The sequence below is a fragment of the Rhipicephalus microplus genome, chromosome X (genome assembly GCF_043290135.1).
Source record: "Rhipicephalus microplus isolate Deutch F79 chromosome X, USDA_Rmic, whole genome shotgun sequence".
Lineage (NCBI taxonomy): Eukaryota > Metazoa > Arthropoda > Arachnida > Ixodida > Ixodidae > Rhipicephalus > Rhipicephalus microplus.
In genome coordinates, this window is record NC_134710.1 from 128,983,659 (window position 1) to 129,003,281 (window position 19,623).

The 19,623-nt window shown below is 45.6% G+C and overlaps 1 pseudogene; it reads right to left on the minus strand.

The window, feature by feature from the left end:
* Positions 1 to 378: 378 nt before the first annotated feature.
* On the minus strand, positions 379 to 4,335 carry LOC142761735 (uncharacterized; annotated as a pseudogene).
* Between the last annotated feature and the right edge of the window lie 15,288 nt (positions 4,336 to 19,623).

The window sequence follows — 19,623 nt, forward strand, 5'->3', positions numbered from 1 at the left end:
CATTTGTCCCAATAAAACCAGCACACTTATGTCACTTACAAAGGCAGAACTCAAATGCATTCTAGGTGACTAAGATGGACCCGAGTCTTCCCAAAAGTATATTTTCCTGCACTTCCCTTAGTAGAGCCTCTCAACTGCTGTGTCCCTGATTAACCTACTAATTAAACGCTTAAGCCCATTATTTCAGAAACTCGTCCATGATATACTAAACAAAATTCTCAAGCAGAAGGTACACACCTCATGCATTATAGGTCTAAATTTCCGGAGGCCTCCACTACGGCGTCTCTCATAATCATAGAGTGGTTTTGGGACGTTAAACCCCACATATCAATCAATCATGCATTATGAAATTCCAGTAAATTTTATTTGTTTGCAAGCTCAAACTTTGAGCACCTTTCGTGACAGTGGCTTGGTTTGCAGCAACTTCCTCTTCGCACGAGTCTCAGTTATGTTGCTGGGAAAATTTGCCAGAAAGGGTCGTAGATTCTTCACAAGAATGAGCTTAACAGGTGCAGTAGTATGGGCTACACTGTCATTCCTTTCACATTTGAACCGCAGGTTTTCAATGACAGACGGAAGCACGGCACACGTGAACATCTGCAGTGGCTGTGGTCGTTTAATGAGCAAAGGGGCCGCTCGTGAGGCAGCATATTCAAGGGGGCTGACAAAGACAACAAATGCTGTGCTTAGGTACGACAGTCCAATCCTATCAACACCTGCAATTATGGCAGTTGTAGTCGAGTGGAACTTTCGCAATTTAAGCTTCATGATGCATTCTTCACACACTATGTTGTCTTTTACTGCACGAACTAGAAACCCAGCAATCAAAGCAAGTGTGCTGGACCGGAAGCTTTGTTGTGGAGGATCTGGAAAAAAAAATTATGTAAACATAAAATAACAGCACGTTGGCAATAGCACATAGAGGCAAAATTTTGAAGCTATCTCTCATCGGTTAATGAAGTATCAGTTATTACACACACATGCTTATATAATTTTTAGTAGCAGGTGCTTGCTGGATACTAAAATTTATCACTGTGGTGCTTGAGTGTGGTGCCTCACTAGCACTGTCGCGTGCCACTAGCGAGCCATAAAAAGTGAACTTCAATCCTGTAGCCACAAAAATATTTCTTGACGGTACTATGGTAGCGATGATGTGTGCAGTTTATATTAAAAAAAGTGCTTTTACTATGCTTATATTTTAGTGGTCAATTAATGTGTATCATAAAGTACGAAAATATAAGTAGCATATGTAGGTAGCATTCCAGGAGAGTCAGGTGCAGAGGGAAGAGCTTTTTGAAGTCGGTATAAGAAGTGGCCTTTGTGGGAACAAGAGAAGGCACTGTAGCCTTACCCAATTGTCCCACAACACTCCCAACGTTGCTGGATGGAGAGGAGTGAACTATTCCAGTCACTAGCACTTTCTGGAGCGCCGAGAGGGCAGCATATACGTCAGTTTGGTCATTTGAGCCGCTCAGCTGTCTTATGATGAGAATAGTGACTCAACATCATCACTTGAGAATCTTGCAGTCAGCGCAAACTTAAAGCCTGCGCTGAGGAGGTGCCTGGTGCAAAGGATTGTTGACATTGCCGTCACTCGTAACACTTCTTACGTCTCATTGGAAAGAAATTCCAACTTGTAGCTCGAGCTTTTTTTCCATGATTCGAAGTAACCGAGGCACTTTTTCTCAAGCCAGACAACTCTTAAAAACGATATAAAGTTTACAACACAATAAAAAATGTCCCTTCGAAAGGCTAATTATTTTCTTGGCTTTATTAAAAAATTTTATAGTCCCTTATGAGTTGTTTATTTACTACTCTTATGTTTAAACAGTCTAACTTATCAAACTGACTTGGCAAGACAACAAATAAACTTTGGTGCAATGCTTTTACAAGCATTTTCTTTATTTTATTTCAGTGTTAAATGATAATTACTGCTAGTATCATATACATTATTCACCACTCATTGTCCTCGCCATAAAAAGGCATCGTCATGGCATCTCTGCTGGTCCAGTGCAACGTCGTGCTTTGGATGTTATGCAACACAAACAACTTGTAGACCATTTCTATGAATTCTACAGTTGGCAAACAGTCTTCAAACCCATAAGTGCCAAGACGATCTCCATGCTCCTGGAGAAATCTCAAAACTGATGTCACCTGGAGGGGAACAGTGAAATAAAAAGGGTGTTACAGACTTTTGCTGAATGCAGTTTAAGAGTACATAACAAGTAGATGCCGTAAATGGTGTGCAGACAGGCAAATATAACATTTCAGTTTAATTCAGAAATATAGTGGCACTGCCCCACCGCGGTGGTTTAGTGGCTAAGGTACTCGGCTGCTGACCCACAGGTCACGAGTTCATATCCCGGCTGCGTCGGCTGCATTTCCGATGGAGGCGGAAATTTTGTAGGCCCGTGTGCTCAGATTTGAGTGCACGTTAAAGAACCCCAGGTGGTCGAAATTTCCGGAGCCCTCTACTACGGCGTCTCTCATTATCATATGGTTGTTTTGGGACGTTAAACTCCATATATCAATCAATCAATCGAGATATAGTGGCACTGATCAGCTCTGTAATCAGTGCCATGTGTTTGACAGCAAAAGCGATTCAGGTGCACTTCTGCACAGGCACAACTTGGTACAAGTACACTGCATTGAACATTGCTTTACCTGTGAGTAAAAGATGGCAACTGCTCTGCCAACACCCATCTTTTCAAAATTGCTTGGCCAGAGTTGCTTCTTTGTTAGGCACCTCACCAGCTTGAAGGCACCTTGTTTTTCTTGCAGGTCATACAGGTTCCTGTCAGAGAACATCATATTAGTTAAATGAGACCCATTGGCAAAACATTTTGCTTACCTTAAGTAGTCTGTGAGGAGGAGAATGATTCTCTTCCTGAAAATTCTCTTTACATATAAAAATTGGTTTCTGATGTTTTTCAGGATATGGCAGTAATCAAATGAAATGAATAGGCTGCGACTGGAATCAAGAGGGTGCCTGGAACAAATTTTGATGTTCTTATGGTTAACTGAGGATACACATCATCTTGAAGCCCAGCATAACAAGCGGTATATCATACACTTCTTGACACGCCAAGGTGAACTTACTTGATAACAGGTTTGGTGCTGCCTCCAGACAACATTGCAAAAAACTTGCAATTGGCACTGTGGTTATAATCATCAAGTCGTGTCACTTTAAACCCGGCATCTTCTACACATTTCATAACCTTCAAGGCTAGCAGATGAAGCTTTTCACCATTCAAAGCCTCAGTAAAATAGTATCTGACAGGAAGCCTATAGAAGAGATCACGGTCTTATAAGAAATACAGGCTTTCAGACTTTATCTGTTTAGTACTGTATCTGTTTACTCAGCTGTGTATATACCTATAATTGGTATACAACCCCACAAAAACAAAGCACAGCAGATGTGTTGCCAGCTGTTTCTTCAGGTCATAGTCTTCTTCTGCACCTCTAAGGTCCACAAAACCATGAACAGTGTCGGAGTGCTTTTGATATGTCATTGCTTGTTTTATGGACATCTCACCCATGACAACAAATCCTCAACATGCCTGAAAGAATAGGAAAAGACATGGTATGCTTGTTTGAGCAAAGCTCATGTTTTACCTGTTCGTTGTGAAGTTTAGCTTCAACTTAAAGCCACTTTTTGATGAGGGAGGACACCACTTGTCCTGTGCAAGCTCCAATATACCGCTTCAATGGGGAATGGCTCTGTAGTACAAGTACCCCACTCTCCCGAAGCAAACGGTACCCAGATGGTGATTTGCCGTGCCAAAGCACAAAGTTTATAATTGTTTCTTCATGCCAATGCTTCTTTTTGGCACTCAGTAAAACAAGCTGTTTTTGAAGAAACAAAGCCTTTGGGTCGTTGTTGTGTAGCTTCTTCTGTAGGGACTTCGAAATTTAGAAATAAAAGAAAGGCAGATACAGTAATTAGACAGATTGGCACATAGCTGCCATGAAGAACACAGGGCCCTAGCAGAGCTCAGAAACTAAAAGGTCACTGTGGCACCCCGCTTCCTCTCAATATTGTTTTTTTACCTATTCAAACATTCAGTTGCATATACCTTAATACAGTTTATTTTCAATGATCATTTAAGAAGTAATGTTATGCAGTTCATCTGAGTGACTGGCACTTTACGTACCTGAAGAATGGTGAAATTCGATTTCTTCATGCAGGCTTCCATTTTTTTTTCATCTGCTATCTCTATGCAGAAGCTTCTACCTTCAGACTTTCATTCTTTTTAACCAGTCTTTGGCACTTGTCAATGTCTTGAGCTTCTTCTCTAGCTTCACTATTTTTGTGGTGTGAAGTGTTCTTTGCATTTCTCGTGTCCTGGTGAGCTTCTTCAAAACCAAGAAAGCCTTGCATAATGTTGCAGGTGCAAAAGGAATTGAAAAATAAAATGAAACGTGAATGTTGCGAAGCTTTTCGAAATAATAATCGCAAAGTAACAAATGTGATGTGATCCTTCAGCTTTTATTCAACTGGTGGACGTGGCGCTGATATTTTAGCGTTTTGTGGAAAGGCACTGTTTGCAATACTTTGATGTGCTTGCTTTCTTTGCTTTATTGTAATAAATTTGCAATGTGGCTCACATTGCCTATTTACACATGCACTGATGGTCCATGTGTGTGGGGGCTTTGTTTAAGAAATATTCAGTTAGTCCAGTAGTTCTTCTGTCTGGTTTCTTTGCTGTTTTCGTGCTTTTGGTTGGTTTCTTATAAAGTACAGTTCACTAAAGATAATCACGTTTATTGTCATGCGAGTGACGTAACAATCGTCCTCACACTCTTCCTCTTCTCCCGATGATTTCTAATCATACGCATATGTGAAGTGACTTCATCAATGCACAACGTGTTTTCGTAGAAGTATTGCTTATGGTGTATTTATATATGAGAGGTTGTGCAATATCTATTGGTGTTTCACAGCTATAGCACCTATTGACGTGGACATGGTCACGTTGACGCCCAGTGGCATGCTTTTATCGCGAGAATTACCACCCATGATCATGATTAAACCATGGTGGTAGTTAAACATATACTTGAGCACGACGTGTCGATAACTGCGCACAAAGATGGCATCAACAAGCACACCCTAAACACTGCAACTCGATATGCGCGCCTTCAACGAGAGAAACAGCATAGAGTGTGCTCCTAAAACCTACGCCAGAGCTCACGCATAGTGCGCTTCAGCAACGCGAGCTGCAGAGGTTGGTAGCTTGAGCCGTGAGCACGCACCGGCGTTCCACGTCCTGCTGGCCTCAGTATCACTCCACCCAAGCACGACATTCCCTGTCGACATCATCGCCTTGCGGTGGTGCTTACTGCAGCAGTTTTATAAAATAAGCGAGTGCCATCACACTCAAAGTAGTTGGTGATGAAACATCGTTGCACGACTTCAGCAACAAGCTGTCACGCCCTAAGACGAAGCGAAAGGCAAAAAAAAAAAAATTGGCAGCATATTCACGGAGTGAATGATGGAGAGTGGGGCGAAGCATTCGTCCGTTCATTCGTTCTTGCTTCCGTCCGTCCATGCGTCCGTCTGTGTAACTGGCCATCCGCCCGTCTGTGCGTGCGTCTGTTCGTGCGCCCGTCCCTGCGTTCGTCCGTGCATCCGCCCTGCGTCCGTTCATGCGTCCATCCATGCATCTGTCTCTGTGTCCGTTCGTCCATCTATTCAACACTCCAAGTACCACCATTTCGCATCTTTTCATCATATATTCCCCATATAGAAGTACCGCCATCCAGCGGACATTCCAAGGACTAAACGAGAGTCGGCACACGCACACTTTCTTGCGGCTTGCGCTTCGAGTCTACTTCCCAACTTTAACCACCTCGAAGTCCTGGTATATGCTAGTTCACTGTATTCATGGCACTGCGGCCCAACGATCGCTAAACCTTTCTAAAACCAAAGAGGTTACACCCAGGGAGTATAATGTAGCAACATTTTCCTGTCAGATAGTGCTCAATTGCCAATGGCTGCTAATGGGAAATCAGAGACCGAATAATTCGGCTTTCACTTTCTTACGGCTTGCGCTTCGTATCTACTTCCCACCTTTAACCACCTCGAGTTCCTGGTTCTACTAGTTCATTGTATTCATGGCACTGCGGCTCAACGTATGCAAAACTTTCTAAAACGAAGGAGGTGACACTCAGTGAGTATAACGTAGCAACCCTTTCTTGTCAGATAGTGCTCAATGTACATGCCATTGGCTGTTAATGGAAATCACAGGCACGCGTTAGCTAAAAGCCAAATGCTCCTGTCTCTCATTCCCCATTAGCAGCCATTGGCATGTACATTAAGCATTACTTTTTATTGTTCAACAACGCACAGAAGAAATCTGTCACCGGCACCACCTTGGAGGTCAAAATGTTATACTTGTTACACACAACACCGGCTATGAGGGACGAACGGGTGCCGCTATAAAGAGCTTTGCCCCTAAAAAAACATAACTTCATCGGCGACTCTCCGATGCTCGCTCGGTGAATGTTTTTCACTGCTATTGAAAAGCTCCATGGTCTCCAAGACGGTGCGCCGGCGCGCAATCTCGGACGCGATGCTTTACCTGCGTCATGCCACATTACTTTTCTTGAGTATTCACACACGGCGGCAAAGCCCGGGCCACCATAAAATGCATCGATGCGTGCGCCAGCATCGAGGCACTCTAGGCAGCTGCGGCAGCTACAGGGATACCGGACTATAAGGGATCCCTCCGAGTATTTGTGGAGGGCGAACCCTTCAGACTTGCCTCATCCGTACCTCTCAATGTAAATATATTAATAAATGTTTTCCACCACTACCACCACGTAACTTCACCAGCAGAGAGCATGGAGCGAGAGACAATGTGTGACACATAGAAGGCACATTTGTACAATGCGGTGGTTTAAGGTACTCGGCTGCTGACCTGCGGGTCGTGTGATGGAGTTCCGGCTGTGGCGGCTGCCTTTTTGATGGAAGCGGAAATGCTGTGGGCTCGTGTGCTCATATTTGGGTGCACGTTAAAGAACCCCCGGTAATGAAAATTCTCGGAGCCCTCCACTATGGCATCTCTCATAATTATATGAGAGTTTTGGGACGTTAAACCCCACATATCAAATAAATCTCATCAATTACTTCAGTAGCTGTGTCGGAAAAGCACCAGGTGCCACTTTTCTCGCTTTCTCTAGGAGCCAGAAAGTCGACGCCTGGCAGAGGGACCATTTCTTGAATGACTGTTTTTTTGCTCTTTCGGTAGCGTTAATTTTACGACGTCATATCCGTGACGGAAATGCGCCACTGAAGTTTTGATGGACCAAGGCATAAAACACTTTTGTGCTTGAAAAATGGCAGCATATCAACGGGGTGATTGATGGAGAGTGGGACGAAGCATCCGTCCGTCTATGTGACCGTCCGTGCGTGCGTCTGTTCGTGCGTCCGCACGTCCGTCCGTGCATTCGTCCATGCATCCGCCCCTGCATCCGTTCATGCGTCCATCTGTCCGCGCAGCCGTCCGTGCGTCCGTTTGTGCATCTGTCTGTGTGTACATTCGTCCATCTAGTCACCACTCCAAGTACCATCATCTTGCATCTTTTTATCATATATGCACCCGTCTGTGTGACCGTTCGTGCGTCTATCCGCCCGTTCGTGTGTGCGCCTGCTCGTGCGTCCACCCGTGCGTCCGTCCCTGCGTTCGTCCATGCATCCGCCCCTGCGTCCGTCCATGCGTCCATCTGTCCGTGCAGCCATCCGTGCGTCCGTCCGTGCATCTGTCTGTGTGTCCGTTCGTCCATCTAGTCACCACTCCAAGTGCCACCATCTCGCATCTTTTCATTATATATTCCGCATATATAAGCACCGCCATCCAGCAGACATTTCAAGGACTAAACGAGAGGTGGCAGACGCACACTTTCTTATGGCTTGCGCTTCTTGTCTACTTCCCACCTTTAAGCATCTCGAGTTCATGGTATATACTAGTTCACTGTATTCATGGCACTACGGCCCAACGGTCGCTAAACCTTTCTAAAACCTAGGAGGTTACGCCCAGCGAGTATGGCCTAGCAACCCTTTCTTGTCAGATAGTGCTCAATGTACATGCCAATGGCTGCTAATCGGGAAGGAGAGACAGGAGAATTTGGCTTTTAGTTAAGACGCACGCTGCAAATTTTTTTATTGTTCAACAATGCACAGGAGAAATCTCCCACCGGCACCACCTTGCCGGACAAAGTGTAAGACTGGTTACGCACTACGACTACGATGAGGGACGAACGGGTGCCGCTTTAGGGAGGTTCACCCCTAAGGCATTGTGTCAGTCGAATGGCTACAAGCTTTCGCCAAACACACTTTGGAATTTGCAGTGCCTTTCAGTTTTCATTGATTGATTCATTCATTGCTATGACTAGAAATGATTCTTTTGGTTGAAGCTGACCTTGATGAGAAAATACTAGGAGACAGTTAAATGGCACCGTTCCCGCATTGTTATTATCTTGGGGTCATTTGTTTAAGCGATGAAATGGAAAACACAATATCTTTCTCGCTGAACATTTTATCGTGTGAGTACTGAGTAAAACTATTTCGATATGCAACTGAATTCTGCAATATAACTAGATTCAGTAGGGAGGCTTTTGAGGATGACTTCCGCGAGGTGTGTCCACTTGACTTTGGATCCATCGACACCGTACATGAGCACCTCGATAGGCAAAACAACACAGTAGGGTGGTATCAATGAGGTTCAAAAAACATTGGCAGATCCCACGTACAGTGGGAATCGACGATATGCGAAGCATGACATAGAAAGGTTGATATGTCACGTTAAAATCAGCACAACTGGTGGTTTTGGGACGTTAAATCCCCAATCATTGAAATCAGCACAACGATACGAGGCGGAGGTAAATGATGCTCTACATGACTTCCGTGTCATGGCTATCATAATTGGATGTATCGTTTACCTTGGTCATCTATTCACGTCACGTGATACCAAATTTAGTATATGTGGAGCTAGCGAAGCGACCGCGAGCACGCTATGAGCCTCTAGCATTTAGTTATGTTCCTAAATGACACGCGTGTCAGCATTATTATGTTTGCACCAGTCATATACTTTTGTTATCTATTGACGTCATGTAACACCAAATTTGGTCTATCTGGAGCTAGCACAACGGCCGCAAGCGCATCAAGAAGGCCCCTCTACGTTAGCAAAACGCGAGCACATTATAGTCTGACGCCAGGCGTGACCGGCGCGACCAGCGTCCGTCGGCGCGTCCCGACAGCAACCGGTGTGAATTGCGACATGCTGCATTGCGTGCGAATGCGTTACCCAGACAACACTGCGGGTCCCTCTTTTCATTGCGGAGAGACGCAGGACACGCTGCAACAGGCATGCGTCAAAGCAACGTAGCGTGGGGCGCGCCGGCGAGTATATGGCAGGACCGGTGCCTGGCGTGGCATCGTCGGCATGACCCGAAGAAGTGAACACAGGTGAGCACACGCACCGCGTCACGTCGTAATATATTGGCTCCACATGTAGTCATGTTCTCACATGACACGCATCTCGTGATTATCATGTTTGCACCAGTCACATACGTTCGTCAACCATTGACATCACGTAATACCAAATTTTGCACATGTAAAGCTATTGAAACGGCCGTGAGCGCCTAATGAGTGTGACATGTAGTCATGTTGTTGCATGACACGCATGTCGTGATTATCATGTTTGTATGTGTTTTCACCTACGTCGTCTGTTCGCGTGCCGTAATTTTTTGATGTATCATAGCACCCACATCGCCCAGGGGCATTACAGTGGAGGGGGGGGGGAGAATACAAAATTTAAACACTGAATATAAATACGCGCACTTCCAAAACACAATAATAATGCAATTCATTGTGAACTATAGGTAGCGGCACGTGGGAGTAGACAATACAAAGCAGCCTCACAGTACCGTTTGATCCCTACACATCCTTGCGAGTACTCTACTCTAGACGCTGAAGTAATCTTGAAAATACTTCATGTGAAGTAATCTCTCCTAGTTCAGAAAGTAACCTAATCCACGGCGCTATCACCCTGGGAAAAAAATGACATTTTAAATGCGTCAGTGCGGCAGCTTATTTCCCTTATCGTATTGGCATGATCTAGGCGTGAAACGCAGTCCGGTTTGCAAAAGTATCGTAAGGTGTCCAGACCTGTACCAATATACCAAATTTGGTACCAAATACCAAATTTGGTGTAACTGGAGCAACTGAAACAGCCGCTAGCTCATCTAGAGCGTGGCGTGTAGTCGCGTTGTTACATGACACGCATGTCATGATTTTCATCTTAAGGTCTGTCGCTTGTTTTCGCCATGGAATCATGTCATACCATACCAGTTTTGCAAAATGTCATGTGAACAAAACCACTGCAAGAGCTACAGGACCATGAAATGTAAATCATGACATTCATGTCATGATTTTCATGTTATGACTAGCCAAATATGTTCTTCATACAGTCATGTAATGCCATACCAAGTTTAATATTGATATCATTATCGAAATGGCCAGGATAGCTAAAATTCGTAGGTGGATAGATAGATAGATAGATAGATAGATAGATAGATAGATAGATAGATAGATAGATAGATAGATAGATAGATACGTGCAAAGTTGCCGAAGTTCCCTAAGAAATGCTTCGCATTTCAAATTGCAAGAGTGGACGCTCCCGCAATGCCCTGCCTGCAGTAGTGAAGCCAGCTTTTGCCCTCCAAAGATCACATAAACATGCTATTCTTTGGTGTAGCCACTTAGACATGAAGTGGCTTTCATTTATTAGTCTAAAGGCTTCGTAAATTATAAAGTAGAAGGTAGTTGTTTCCGAAGAAATAGCCCGCAGAGACTAGTATCGGTGACTTAATCTTCAATCAAAATTGCCTTGAATTTGAGACCTACTAAACAAAACTAGTACCACAAGGACGCACTTTGACCAATAAAGGTTGCCACGTTAAACTCTTTGCGCGTGCGAGGAGAAGCGCCCCTTCTCAATTGTCGAGTGCCAACAGCCCATCGAGGCCCTAGTAAGATGGCTGCCGCAGCCGCCATCTTGCGGTTGGCACGGCTTTACTCGTGGGCAAAAACTTCCACTCCAGCAATTTTTAAACCTTCTTTCGTGGCATATAACTATCAGTCATTGATAGTTTATTCTAAGCGTACATATTCCAAAGCCAGACACGAAACGATAGTTATAGTGCGAGAGCAGAACGACGACAAAGAGCCAAGAAAGACACGAGCTCTAAGGTAGCGCTCGTATCCTTCTTGTCTGTTTGTCGTCCTTCTGTTGTCACGCTATACCTATCGTGATGTCATACCAACTAGCCCAAACTACCACACTTCTCAGACACTAAAGCCGTGCGGCGAGGTCATATCACCGTCGTCCCGAGAAGCTGGTCAGATCTGTAATTTGGTCTTCCGCGGTGTTTAGGATGATGAACGTCAGAAAAAATAAATGAAAAAAATTACTATTTCTTTTACTACGAGAAAAGGGGGGGGGCAACTGGACGTGTAAATACTTAACTTTCTGATTTTCTTTCTTTTTTTGCAATTCGAAAGGCGACAGTGAAATTTGGCAACGTGAAATGACAAATTATCTCGATATAAAATCTGATCTACATATTAAAAACTATACTGCTAATCAACGCGGATCACTTATCAGAAAACAGTGCAAACAAATGAAAATAAATTTCGCTTCGCGGACAACAATAAAACTTCAGGGAAGCTGGCGGCGTTCCCTTCTGCAGGCTATCGCGTTTCCATGTTTTTCAAGTCTTGCAAATATGCTGTACCGCTGCTCTTCATTAAGCTCTATGAAGCACTCATTGTTAAGATTTGCCTTTTAAAGCGGAAGCCTTTATTGTCCAATATTCGCGGTGAACGGTGTCCGAATGATCCATAGTCACAGTCCTCTCTTTTCGTGTGGAAGGATGGTCAATAGGACTTATATTAGCGCAGGAACGCGGATGGTGTCTGCACGATGCACAAAATGCGGGAATCGTATAGTTTCCTACAATAATAACTACAGATGAATATAGCACTGCAATCGTGTACCTCCATGGGAATTGTGGGAAATACAGGCTTTAGATTGGATAGAGTTAACTGGCTAAGTGTATACGGACTTCTTTCAATATTATCAGTTTCGTTCTTCGCGCAGCGCTGGTATATAGTGGGGTGCGGTGAAAGAGGCTGAAGCAGTGCCTTTGTTGTTCGAAGAGGCTGACGACCACTAGATCTCCTGATCTGCTGCGATTTTGGAGCTTTACGAGACGTATTTGACAGTTTAAGCGGTCCTCTTACCGCTGCACATAGATGTATACCGTCTCATACCAGTGCAGGATATTGCCTCGAGTTCATGTTTTTCACGAGCGCGTCTTGCCTAAGCTCGTTTGAAATTGACTTCAAAGCGATGACTAGGCAAAGTAGACGCACCGTCACGCTACGCTGAGTCGACTTCACCACAAAACCAAAGGTGCGTTGAGGGCATATCACTGGGATCACAGTGACAGACGCAACTAGCATCGCAGAATACTAATTGATAAGTGTCACACTTAATACTGCACTGCTATTTTCATAAATAGATAATAAATACTTTTGAAAGAAAAACAAACATGTTTGTTTTCAACTGTTGTAAAAAATTATTCACTAAACTTTAACGCCAAATAGAGAACGCAATGCACAGTGATGCAAACCCTGATTGTTCAGTTCGCCCAGGTTTCATTTTTTCAGTCTGGTCGCGAAAACTTTTTGCAATAAAGTTTGCGCGCAAATAATTGAAGCAAGTTTAAATTAAAATTGAGTTCATATCACTTTGTTTTACACCCGAAAAAGAAGCCCTGCAAATTTCAAGAACCTAATCCATCCAAAGCGGATCCGAAGCCTGTACTTCTTATAATTCCCATGGGGGTACAAGCGCCGCTGAAGGACCCTGCATAGACACTAGCGCCAGATTCTGCTCTAGGTATTATTGTATGAAACTCTATGGCGAGAATAGAGACTTTTAGTTGGGCGTACGGGGAAAAGGCGTACGCTGTGAGAATTATACATTGCGCACGCTGCAAGTGAAGCATGCAACGACACTTTTAACGTACCTTGATGCTTTTCACTCAACTAGATAAGTCGTATTCGAGATGCAAGAGTTTGGAATGCTTATCAGCGCCACCCACGCTAGAAGTAGGCTAGATCTCTTTAATTACGTGGCCTCTGGGATCTGCGCGAAAAACATTCTGATGGCCAAGGTAAGGGCCACCAGTGTACAAGTCAGGTCGTGGCGTTCACTGTGTAGGTTTTTAGCATGGTTGCTAGGTGTACTGAATGTGCACATTCACCTTTGTTGTTTTAAACTTCGCTGCGCAATGCGTCTGATCGGACACAGCCACACTGGATCGACTCCAGCGTCCTATCCAGCGCTGCTGCGGATGAGGCTTAGCGTACCCTGCAGCAAGTGGTCGAGTTCCAGTTATTCATGACCTTACGATTACTACCGGCACTTTTAAGAAGTGAAAGCTCACACAATGTCTAAGGCGTGTTATGTTTAGTCATGAATAAAAGTGCGTACCAAGATTCCGTTTTCTTTACGGGTTCATTCGCCGAGAGGCTTAGCAGAAAAGGACTCACTCCCACACACAACCAGCGAAGGCGATACTTGAGGATTTTTGTTAGACGCCAGGCAATTTCTTCTTAATCATCGGGATGCTGGAACGCACCGCTTCTATATACCTTGTCAGGCATGAAAACATCGCTTTTCATTGTGGTGTACACAAGCCTTGCATGAGGTCCGCTGTTGATGTTTGTTTTGAACGCCACTGCGGCCACCATATACTCTCGTTCTGGTTGTTTCGAGATCTCGCAAGAACGTAACGTAATAAAAGTTGCGTTACGTACGGAGCTTCTTGTTTCGGGCGTACGCGCGCATCTTTGGAATTGATACATTACGTACTGCACATTTGCAGTAGCTTTCTTTTATATATGTACGGTGTACGTAACACCTGCATGTGTTTCTGTCCCGCGGGAAGCTGTGGCAACGACGGTGTCAATGGACATCGCGAGAGACTGAGGAGCTTCGGTCCTACAAAGACATGGCAACACCAGTCGAATGATCACTGGTTCTCGCCAAACAGAAAATTTACAAAGTGTCCTTCAATTTTACAACCACCCTCCGCCGCGGTGGTCTAGTGGCTAAGGTACTCGGGGTCTGACTCGCAGGTTGCGGGATCGAATCCCGGTTGCGTCGGTGGCATTTTGATGGAGGCGGAAATGCTGTAGGAGCGTGTGCTCAGATTTGGGTGCACGCTCAAAACCCCGGTTAGTCGATATTTCCTGAGCATTCCACTACGGCGTCTCTCATAATCATATGGTGGTTTTGGAACGTTAACCCCACTTATTAATCATTCTTATTTTACAACTACAACGTATCACGTGACAGTGGTGTTACTATACATGGTAACGCGCATGAGATTTGTTGGAATAACCGTGCACTGCCTTCTTCCTTTTTCGTGGGAGTTGCGTGTATAGTCGGATTTAGCCACAGGTACGGGTTCATCGTTATGGTAGTTTTCTGATATGCCACGCAGATTTCTGTCGCACATATCCCTCCGTCGGGCTCATAGTTGCATTCATGTGAAGTAGACCATGCAATTTCCCTATGTGTGTGACGCATATCCGCTTATGGTGCCCACGCTGCGTTACCACGGATTCAGGACATAAAATGCTCCGCTTAGAACAGCTTCGTTATTAATATACTTGTGTGACCACGGTGCTCCTCCAAGGGGTGGACATTTGTGCATACCCTCGCATATACATGCAACTTTCGTGAACACCGGGTTTTTCTCGCGACTTATATGTCCCCGCCGTCACCCAAGTCTGTGTGTATTTCATACAAGCTTCGTTTCTACTGGTGGCGCTGACTGACACTCCTACGTTAATTCACATATATACCCAATAAAGTGACTGGGGGGATAGGGGGATAGCCGCCGTGGTAGTTCAATGATATAGAGCATCGAACGCGTTATTCCAAGGTCACAGGTTCGGTTTCTGCCCACGGCATCTTTTCACCCACTTTTCTTTCTTCACATTTACATTACAACTCGGCCTTATAGGCTTCCCCTATGCTTTCCTTGGCATTATTGTCTGTTAGATCTTATTAATGTGCCAAACACGGAAAAACGAGCCCTTAAGTATGAAGCTTCTCTCTCTCTCTCTTTTCTCTCTCTCTCTCTCTCTCTATATATATATATATATATATATATATATATATATTATGAAGTCTTGGTAGTCTTGGTTGCGACAGCGTTAAATTGAGGAAATACCTCGCAAAACGAACGGGCAGAGCCAGTACACAGACGATGACGATGATGATGACCCAGAGTGGCAATGAGGACAAAGAGACAAGCGGATGATGGTGATTGTGATTATGCAGGGATGAGGACGATGTAAGTAACAAATGCCCACACTAATTCCCCCCACTTGGAAGCGGACACCCTGGCCGCCGTAAGTCAAAGTGACGGGGAACGTCACGTGAAAGGTTTCATGCGACAAACGTGGACAATCTCTGTGCTGCGGTAGCGGCGGTCTGTTGGGGCGACGAGTGGTGTCACACGATAATTAACCTGCGAAGTCTATTCTAAAACAATGAGCAGCCCGATGAAGCGTGGTTGGAATTTGTCGCAGAGACCAGGAGTGCGAATAGATGTAAAAAGCAGCACCTCGTCACCAGGTTGGAAAGACACAACGCGGTACGTGGGATTCGTCATAGATGATCTTTCGCTCGTGCTGTCTCGTTTCAGTATTGATGCGAGCCTGATGGCGAGACTGGGCCAGGCGGAAAATATATTCTTCGCTAGAAGACTGACATGACTTCCCATGGCTGCTAAAGAAGGAGACGTCGAGAAAGGTAGTCGGGGTGCGGCCGTACACGAGGTAAAACGGTGAGTAGCAAGTTGTTCGCTGAACGGCAGTGTTGTAAGCGAATGTCAGGATTGGTAAAAGAGTATCCCAGTTTTTGTGGTCGGGTTGGACGTAAACGGCTGTCATGTCTGCAAGGGTTCGGTGAAATCTTTCTGTGAGACCATTTGTCTGAGGGTGGTAGCTTGAAGCTGTCTTGTGAAGTTCCAGAAGCGCGCAGTACTTCATTTACCATTTGTGACAGGAACACTTTGCCGCGATCACTAAGCAGTACACGAGGAGCCCCATGGCGCAAGATTATGGCATGAAGAATAAAGTCTGCAACTTCCACAGCTGAGCCTGTAATAACAGAGGAAGTCTCAGCGTAGCGTGTCAGGTGGTCAACGGCAGTCACTATCCATCGTTTGCCAGCAGATGTGACAGGGAGAGGCCCGTAAAGGTCAACACCTACAACCTCGAAAGGCATTGAAGGGCACGGAAGTGGCTGTAGAGGTCCAGCAGGTGCAGACGTGGGGAGTTACGACGCTGGCATGGGTAGCAGGAACCGACGTACCGAGCTACACTAGAAGAAAGGCCAGGCCAGTAATAACGACATCGAATGCGGTCAAGAGTTTTTTAAAGCCAAGATGACCAGCAGTCAAGTCGTCGTGGAAGGCTTCGAGCACCTGAAGTCGAAGAGAGCGTGGCAGTACATTAACCCAGCGCTGAACGTCAGGGTGGTAGACGTGGCGGTAGAGGACCCCATTGTCCAGCTTAAAGTGCAGGAGTTGACGACGGAGTCGCGCGTTTGGTGGATGAGAAACTCCCGAAAGGTGGTCCATCATGCGTCTGCAGTATGAATCGGACCGCTGGCGGGAGATAAATGTTGGCCCGTCGTCCGAAGAGGGTTGCGTTATTGATGCGAACGTATGAACTTTGGTAGATGTGGCGGTTGAGTTCTCACCAATGCTCATATGGGTAGTTGGAAGCGGGCAACGAGATAAAGCATCGGCGTTTTGATGTTTTCTCCCTGACTTGTAAGTTATGTCAAAGTCGTACTCCTGCAAGCGTAGTATCCACCGACCCAAGCGTCCGGACAAGTTCTTCAGTGTAGAAAGCCAGCATAAGGCATGGTGGTCTGTAACGATTGTGAAGTGACGGCCGTGAAGATAGGGATGGAACTTCTGGACCGACCAAACCACAGCCAAACACTCTTGCTCAGTTATAGTGTAGTTCTTTTCAGCAGGGGTGAGTACGCGACTGGCATATGCAACAACTTTCTTTAGGGAAGACTTGTCGCGTTGTAGAAGAACGGCTCCTATACCAAGGCCGCTAGCGTCGGTATGAAGGATAGTCGGTGCGGCTTCGTCAAAGTGGCAGAGCAGAGGTTCAGGGGTGAGTGCGCGCTTCAACAGCTCGAATGCCGTTTGACATTCTTGAGACCACAGAAAGGGGACGTTCGAAGCGAGTAGTTGGTGTGATGGAGCAGCAATAAAAGCGAAGTTCTGGATAAACCGGCGAAAATAGGAGGCGAGGCCAAGAAAACTGCGAAGCTCCTTTGGTTTTTGGGGACGCGGAAAGTGAAGGGCTGCACAAATCTTGTCAGGGTCGGGCCGGATGCCATCTTTGCTAACGACATGTCCTAAGACCTTGATAGATTTGCTAGCGAAAGAGCATTTCTTAGTGTTTATTTGGAGCCCGGCGCCGGCAAGGCACGTCAGAACTTGATCCAGTCGTTCTAGGTGCTTAGGAAACGTTGACGAAAAGATAATAATGTCGTCCAGGTAGCAAAGGCAACTTTTCCATTTCAGGCCGCGCAGCACGGTATCTATCATGCGCTCAAAAGTCGCGGGTGCGTTGCAGAGCCCGAAATGCATCACGTTGAATTCATATAGCCCGTCGGGGGTTGCAAACGCCGTTTTCTCCTTATCGTCTTCATGCATGGGGATCTGCCAGTGCCAAGAGCGCAAGTCGATGCTTGAAAAAAATTCCGCGCCTTGTAGGGAATCAAGGGCGTCGTCAATGCGTGGCATGGGTTACACGTCCTTGCGTGTGATCTTATTGAGCGCCCGGTAGTCCACGCAAAAACGCACAGAGCCATCCTTTTTGCGGACCAAAACAATAGGAGACGACCAAGGGCTAGATGAGGGACGGATGATTTCCCGTTTAAGCATGTCCGCAACGTTTTCTTCTATAATTTTTCTTTCAGCTAGAGACACGCGGTAGGGTCGGCGGTGTACGATAGATGTCCCAACAGTTTGAATTTGATGTGCTGTAGTATTAGTGCGGCCCAACTTAGACGAGCAAAAATCGAAAGAATTTGCATGTTTCTGTAACAATGCGAGCAGCTGCTGCCTCTGTGAATATGTCCATTCGCTGCTGATAGTGGTGGTAAAGGCGGAGGAAGAAACATGCTCATTGAGGGAAGGTTCTTTGGATGCGATGGCCTGAAGTGGCGTGAAAAATACAGGCTCGAAGTCGGCAACACGGGCCACAGTAGTGCCCTGTGGCAGTAAGATCTTCTCCGGTGTAGAGTTGACAGCGGTGACAAATGCAGAGCCATTGCAAAAACGAACGACACCGGACGGAAGAACTATACCTTTACGAACGCAAAGTGGTGACGGTGAGACCAATACATCACCATGATAGATGTCATTGGACGTAATGCTGACAATTTGCTCTTGTAGTGGAGGCAGTTCGATGTCTTTCGCAGCGACCAGACGATGTCCGGCTGATGTCCGTGTATGTAAATAGGAGGGGCAGCTTGCGTCGGTGCGTGGTTGATGACATAAGCTCCGGTAGGCTCGGTCTGGGACATGCTGCCTGACAGTGGGCGCAATCGGCGGCCTGAACGAAGCTCCAGCGGGTAGAGCGGGCTGCGGAAGGTAAGAGGACCGAAAATCCACCTCCACCACGTATGAAGTCTTGGTAGTATTGGTTGCGACAGCGTTTAATTGAGGAAAGACCTCGCAAAACGAACGGCAGAGCCAGTACACAGACGATGACGATGATGATGACCCAGAGTGGCAATGAGGACAAAGAGACAAGCGGATGATGGTGATTGTGATTATGCAGGGATGAGAACGATGTAAGTAACAAATGCCCACAATATATATGACGAGACGGGGCAGCAACCAAGAAATAGTGACGTCAGCTCGGTTAGGCATTGATTGCACAGTCCTTACGTGGCACCTATCCTCGATGGTGGCGCAATACCAAAACGAGAACTTTCGCTTCGTGCCCGTCGATACTTCATTGCCCTTGTGCCTCAGTTACAAAATGATGATAGACTCACTGTAGAGGGGCCAATAACCACAGAGGAAATCAGATTTGCAATAACAACGTTGCAGAAAAACGAAACTCCTGGCCCCGATGGCCTTAGTGGCGAATTTTACATAGCTTTTCAGGAATTTCTGATACCTATCCTTGAGCAACTTTTTAAAGAGGCTTATGACCGTGGTGAACTTCCTCCTTCTTTCTATCAGAACCATACAACAATTATCCCAAAAAGTGCTGATCCTGACGCATTAAAGGAAGTTACCGAATACAGGCCTATATCGTTATGTAACGTTGACTACAAAATATTTGCTAAATTGTTGACAAATCGGCTACAGACATTGATTACTAAATGTGTAGGTGACCACCAAACATGTGGAATTCGTGGTCGCTCTATACAAACAAACATTCATATTGCACGTTCAGTTCTTGAGTGTATTGATGGTAGCATGGACCAAGTAGCC